A 7500-nucleotide genomic window follows, 5' to 3' on the forward strand; every position below is an offset into this window, starting at 1 on the left:
ACAAAAGCGAGACAACGATAATGTACACTTCTTGCAGAAGCACGTTGCACGTTGCGTTGGTTTCATGGATGGATGGATAGACGTACGGACGGACAGATGGATGGATGGATGAATGGATGAATGAATAGATGGATGGATGGATGGATGGATGGATGGATGGATGCATGGATGGATGGATAGATGGGTGGATGGATGGATAGATGGGTGGATGGATGGCTGAAGGAACGAACGGATTTCTGCACTATCGATTAAGTGGAAGAAGTACGCGTTGGCGGTTTGTGTCTGTATTAATAATATCTATATCTATGTCTATGTCTATGTATATGTATATGTGTGGAAATGTGAAGTAACAACGAAGAGAACGGCTGGTAGAGACCGATCCCGGCCGTTGGATGTAAGCCGATGAAGACGAATGATAACGTCATTATTTTTGCAACGTTTGCGACAGCACCGACTCGAGCACTTTTCAGAGCTTGGAGAATCGCATTTCCAACGAATTAAATGCCCTCCAACGTCAGCTGGCCGTTTAGCGAGCTTTAAAACGTTCGGCTAAAAGTCCACTGTGACGAGTCGATCCTATTTCGCGATTATGAAGGATAAAACGCAGGTAAGAGATCGATTAAAGTAATAATATTTCTCTAACAATTTTTTTATTTTTTTATTTTCTTTTTAATTTCACGATCTAGTCTCAAGTAAGAGAAATAGAAGAGATTATAGCTATATCGTTTTTATTGTATAGTAACGATATGCAAGATTCATAAATTCTAATCACTCTCTCAGCACATACACACACACACACACACACACACACACACACACATAAAACCTTGAAAAGTGTGTAAGAACAATACGAACGGGTAAATACGTTTCCTTGCTTTTCAAAAAAGTATTTTCCACTCTAACTAATGGTTCCTATAACTCTTCCTTTTATTTTGCATCTAGATTTTTCCGAGATTACTGCATCCTCTCTAATCTTATTATTATTCTTCTTGAAAAGTCAGAATGCCGCAAAAAATCGCGCCTAGATCAACCGATAGCCTTTCAAGATGATACTCGATGTCTGTGATGGTTTGCCTTATCCACTTTCCAATAGTGCACAGTGCAATTAAACCGTGAGCAGAAGCTATCGATTTTTCCGTCGCTTATCTCTTTCCCTTGGGAACTGAATGAAAGATATATCGACAAGGCGAAAAGCTTTTCTCAATTAAGAAATAATATTGCCGATCTTTCCGTTATGTGCCTTTCGAAAATAAGCGGATAATCATGGGACAAGTTATGATCAACATTCTCTATTGCAACTTTTAAATAAACCTATCCTTTCTGTGTTTTTAATTTTCGATATATATTTATATATATATATGTACTTTCGTAATGAATTTTTTCTGATCCTATAAGATTAAAAAATTTTGATGATAATCGAATATCCTTTATCTATTTTTCAAAATATTACGTTACTTTGTATTAATATGATAGATTTAATTCATAGAGAATTGTTTTCGAAGATCATCGAAATGATCGACGCGACTCATGACTTAATTACAATATTAATTGCAATTGCAAACGTACTCAGCATTCTCTCAGGAAATCCTAAGATCTCGTCTAGACTGTGAAAAGCGTGTACTAAGACGATTGTCACTCGTGTTCCTGAACCAGCTTACGTTCTCGCGAATACGAAATGGACTTAAATCCTATGAAAGCATCTATATGTAGGCTCCGGTAGAATCGTCGATTGTACATATACGATCGGCTTTTCTTATTCCTATACGATGCGAATGAAATACATTAACAATAAGATCTGAAATTGATTTGACAAAGTAAATAATCAATAACAATTTTCTTTTGATCATTAAAGAATTTTCTTTGATAAAAATTATTAAACGTTCGTTCATCAATTTTTTTTTCAAATTAAAATTTTCCATATCTCATACGCATTGACAATAACGAGCTTTAATCGTTCATGCCAGTTCGTTCTCGGTTTTACGAAAAATATTATGGATTATCCTACGGTGTTAGTTTTTATCATAAATTCTCGTTTACGGGAAGGCCGTTCTTATCGGCATAAAATAAATTCCAATATATTAAGTTGTAAAGCGGTATAACATTTTGAATTCATTTTTTTCTTTTTCACTTTTACAATTACACGACGGCTCGGACCAAAAGAAATTCTCGATGTTTTCTCGCAAGTTATTTCTCTCGTCGTTGAAATTAAAATATCCTGTCAGATTTTATATTAAAAAAAAAAAAATAACCTAAGTTAAAGTGTGGACGGTCACGATAGAAAAAAAAAAAAAAAAAGAAAAAAAGAAAAGAAAGGAAAAAAAGAAAACAAAAAAAGAAAAATAAATAGACGTAACAAGGTGTGAAAAAGGCAGATCACGATGGTTAAACGGAGTTCGAAGTGTATATCCACTTATCCTTTTTTCTCTTTCTCCTTTTGTGTAATTTTCTCTTTCTTCTTTTTTTCTTTCTTTTTTTATAATCACATCTCTCAACGGAATTCCGTTAATGCGCAAATTTTAGGGTCGAGCATAAAGCTCTCTTCGTGGATAACACCGTGCGTTTTAATCACGTGCGGTCGCGCTATATCACGTCGACGCGTTCGTCCGTACTATCATAAAATGGAGGATAATGCAGTGCCCGGTGCCTTTTCAATATCCGCGGTTCAGCGGATCGTAAATGAACTTACGGTTCGACGTGCTGTAATCCCTAAGTTTACAGCACCATTAACAGGCTATGCTACTCACGGAAAAAGCTCTATCCGCTCTCTCTCTCTTTCTCTCTCTCTCTCTCTCTCTCTCTCTCACATCGCCTTCCTCCTCTTCTCCCTTTTCTTATCTTCATCTTCTTTCACCTCATCCTTGAACTTTTTCGCTCGATATGCCACGATCAAAGCTTTTGGTTCTATTTTGTAATATGCTTGATAAAACAGGTACAACAGGTACTTATTTGTTAGAGTAATAATTTATTAATATCAATTTAATAAGTATTTTTTATAATATTTTCTGTATTAAAAATGCACTACGCAAATTAATATATTATATTTTTATTATTATTATTATTATTATTATTATTATTATTATTATTATTATTATTATTATATTATTATTATTATTATTATTATATTATATTACATTAGATCGATAAAATTTATCTGTATTAAATCCAATAAAAATTTAACGAGACACCTTGGGATCCCTACATCAAACATTTTACGAATGATAATTACAAGAATATGTATGCAATGTGCATAAGATATTCAGGAAGGACGCGGATATCCTATGAATATATGCATGCTCGTCGCATATCTAAAAGATATTCAGTTTCTCGACGGTAATTTTGCTTACCCCTGACGAAAGCAGTACGACTGCGTTTCGTGGCAAACAGTTTTTCACGTGAGTTGACAAAGCTGAAATGCATGATGAAAAAGAGAACGTGGAAAAGGAAAAGAAAAAAGAGAAAAGCAAAAAAATAAAAAGAAAACAAAAAAAAAAATTAGATATATCCCAACGATTTGATGCGAAAGTATGACTCTTGGCAAACAAAATTTTATGCGTCAATATCGTAAGTTCACCATAGAGTCAAGTTCCATGAGATCTTGCTAGACCATCGATAAGCAAAAACTTCAATCCTATACGATCGTTTCATGGTACTCGATAATTTAGTACGATTTCTCGGTTGGGACTTTAGAATATACACACACACACACATATATATATATATATATATATATATATATATATAGAGCTGTGTGTGTGTGTATGTGTGTGTTTATATGTACATACATATTTAGTTATCTACCATGAACGATACCAACCCTTTGAACTTTGCCATCCGTTCTCGAACAACGTATCGCTACCTACATTTATGTTTAATGTATGAATAAAAAGTCGGTGTAGGTACATATATTTCTTGTCGGTAGAGAGAACGGTAACTCGAACGATTTCTTCCCATTCTCCCACCATCGCTACTGCTATACTAACACCAAGCATCCATAGCAATAGTAACAACACAAATCTTCTATCTCCATTTCAGAATACGTGTCTTATTGGCGAAAGGCAAGAGGCTTCGAGTAAGAGCGTTTTCTTCTTTCGTATTGGCAATTCATTCTCACGAACCTTCGAGAAGAAACGAACGAAGTTCTTGAAGGAGTTTGAGAAGAGGAGTAGAAGGAAGAGGTTGGCTCCTAAAACGATGTAAACTGCGGAAACGTGCAAATAAGTAACCCACGGACCGCGAAGCTACCGACCTTCAACGTCTGATAAATTGTTCTCAGGTCGGAGGTTAGCGCTATTCCGAAGGATGAATGTGCACTAATATGCGGCTGCGAATAACTCGGAGAAAGTTCTCCGTTAGTCTCTCTCTCTCTCTCTATCTATCTATCTACCTATCTATCTCTCTCTCTCTCTCTCTCTCTCTCTCTCTCTCTCTCTCTCTCTCTCTCTCTCTTTCTCTCTTGTTCCCAAGGGAAAAATTTCTATCGGACCCCGTGGGATCTTTTCAAAGAGAGAGAGAGAGAGAGAGAGGGGAAACGTTCGCGAAGCTTTGTAGTAACGTAATATGGAAAGTACTTTCCCGTACGAGCTTTCGAAATTAAGCTTTAACGAGGAAGCACAGAAGCATCGTCGCGTGAGACCGATTCGATCGGATTCACCTTCTATCTAACCCAGAATATTTGATCAAATCTCTTGGAAACTTCCAAACGAATATCCCTTTTGCTTTTATTCTCCCCCATGAAGAATCTCGCACTACATCGAACATTATAAAATGATGATTCATATGCGCGGCACGTTCCGAGAACGATAGCGATTGGGAGTCCTTTTTTGTTGGAACGAACTTTCCGAGTTCACCGGAGCCACCACGTTGGCCGTTTGCGAAACTGAAAAACAGCTTTGCGAACAAACAAAACAACCACGGAACAGTGATAACAATTCTGGACGAATTGAAATTGAAAAACAATGGAGCAAGCTTTGAACTCGCTTACGTGCACCGAACAATAATCGCAATGTCGCTAAGGAAATATTAACGGTATCCTAGAGAAAATAATAACAATAAAATAATAATGATAATAACAATAATAATAGTAATAGTAATAATAATAATAATAATAATAATAATAACAATAATAATTAAAGTAAATAAAAAAAGGAAAAAAGAATACAAAATTTCTCCACGTTGAAGGATTGAATTTAATTGGCGCGGGAATTTTAACAACTTGCGTCGACGTTGAATTCGCCAAATAAATACAAGATCGATATATAATACATATATTTATAAAAACATATACATATATTAATATATATATATATATATATATGTGCGTGTGTGTGTATCTATATACGTAGATATATTCGATAACAATGCATAAGGCTTTCGAATAATATTCGTGGCTATAACGTTACGTCGTATTGTTGAATGCATTAAGCTTATTTATCACAAGAGCATAAATCCTGCCATTGATCGAATTAACAATAATACCATACAAACTTGATCAAAAATGCGATATTCATCAATGCAATTTCTATTGATCTTATATTGAACAATAGAAATAGCTTCTTCGTTTAACAAGTACGAGAAGATCATCAAAAATTTTTTCAAATATTAAAGAGCTTAAAATAAAAGCGTATTACTTCTATTTCATCGCGTTGAAGAATATAATTGAAAAACGGAAAAAAAAAAATAATTAAACAAAAAAAAAATAATAATAAAATAAATAAATAAATAAATAAATAAAAAATAATAATAACAATAAAGAAGTTAGATAAAAAAGAAGTTTCTTTAGCGATATAATAACGCGATATAAAATGCCTAATTGCAAAAATGATAAAGAACTCTGATATTTCTTTTCTTTTCGATGATATCCGTTCTCTACGTGTTTCTGAAGTACCACGAAAGCTTAACGAACGTAATGAAATTATCGTTTTGCCTTTTACCGTATGCGAAAAGTGAAACTAGCTAAACTGTAAGGAGGCTTACCTGCCGTGAAACGAGCTATTTACAAGGGAAGCGTGTGTGCGAGTTACATTTCTTTCTATTTCTCTCTTTCTCCTCTTTCTGCTTTTTTACTCTCATTGTAAGAACTTTCACGTTATTCCCTGCAAAGAGACACTTTAAAACATCGTCTCTGGGCAAGAGAAAAGAAAGAACGGACGAGTTCGTACGTACAAATAGAAAGCAAATGGAATCAGATTTTTAGTTAAATTTTAACTAATCTGCTACTACTTTATCTCTCTCTCTCTCTCTCTCTCTCTCTCTCTTTATTCGTTTCTTTGTTCAAAAAAAGAAAAATAATATTTTAAACATTTCAATATGAAATTAATAAAATGAAATCCAATTATTATTTTACCGATAATACTTTCTAACGAAATTAATTCTCATAGATTTTGATGATTCTGAATTTTAAAACTTACTTAATTTAATTTATCAAACAACGCAGTACATATGTGAAAGATATGGATAACAAAAAAAGGACTAAAGAAAGAGAAAAAAGAGAGAGAGAGAGAGAGAGAGAGAGAGAGAGAGAGAGAAAGAGTGATAGAGATAGAAAGATTGAGTGGTGAGATCGAACGAAAGTAGAGATCTAAGAAGATAAAGGGTGTTCCGAGCGAAAGCGATGTTTGAAACGTGGTTAATAAAATCGCATGAATATTCAGCACCCAGGGAATTGAAGTTCCCGCGGGATCGAAACAAAAAAGTCGTACGGATTTTCCGTTACACGCTCCCGTCGCTCCGGAAAATTGAACTTTTAGAATCCGCGTGGATAATTCTTTCCGTTCCTCTCTCATTCCCCTTTCTCTTTTCCTCACTCTCTCTCTCTCTCTCTCTTTCTCTCTCTCTTTCTCATCCACACATACACTCTGTCGCTGCTACTCTCTTTTTTTCAACGCTAGGATTTCGAAATTCAACATTGGCTATAAAAATCCGAGTAATATTGGTTCTGTCGCTCCTTTTTAATCGCCGAATATTACCTATCTCTCTCTCTCTCTCTCTCTCTCTCTCTCTCTCTCTCTCTCTCTCTCTCTTTCTCTTTCTCTATGTGTATATATATATATATATGTGTGTGTGTGTACATAGACTGTATGTATGGATATACATATATTGTATCTATCTATCCGAACGGTAGCAATGGCCGCTTCGTCGGCAGCTGAAAATATCGTTTGTGCCGATTTTGCGCAGAGTCACCGTCGCAGTTGATTTTTTGAATGAATAAAAAAGAGAGACGCGCCATCCTGCGTGGACGTTTCATTCGAAAGTTATCGAGAAGGTCTCATACCAATGGCTAGTCGAATTTGAACATTCGAAGCTTTTTTTTTTATTTCTCTGAATATATTCTCAAATACGTTCGATTATAGTTATATAAGAAATATATATATATATATATATAGAGAGAGAGAGAGAGAAATTAATAGAATTAAATAGAAAAAAAAGAGAGAGAGTGAGAGAAAAGATCAAAGATAAATGTAATTATAATGATGTTGGAAAAAGGTAAAGACTTATTAACGA

Source organism: Vespa velutina, chromosome 5 (assembly GCF_912470025.1).
Source record: "Vespa velutina chromosome 5, iVesVel2.1, whole genome shotgun sequence".
Taxonomy (NCBI): domain Eukaryota; kingdom Metazoa; phylum Arthropoda; class Insecta; order Hymenoptera; family Vespidae; genus Vespa; species Vespa velutina.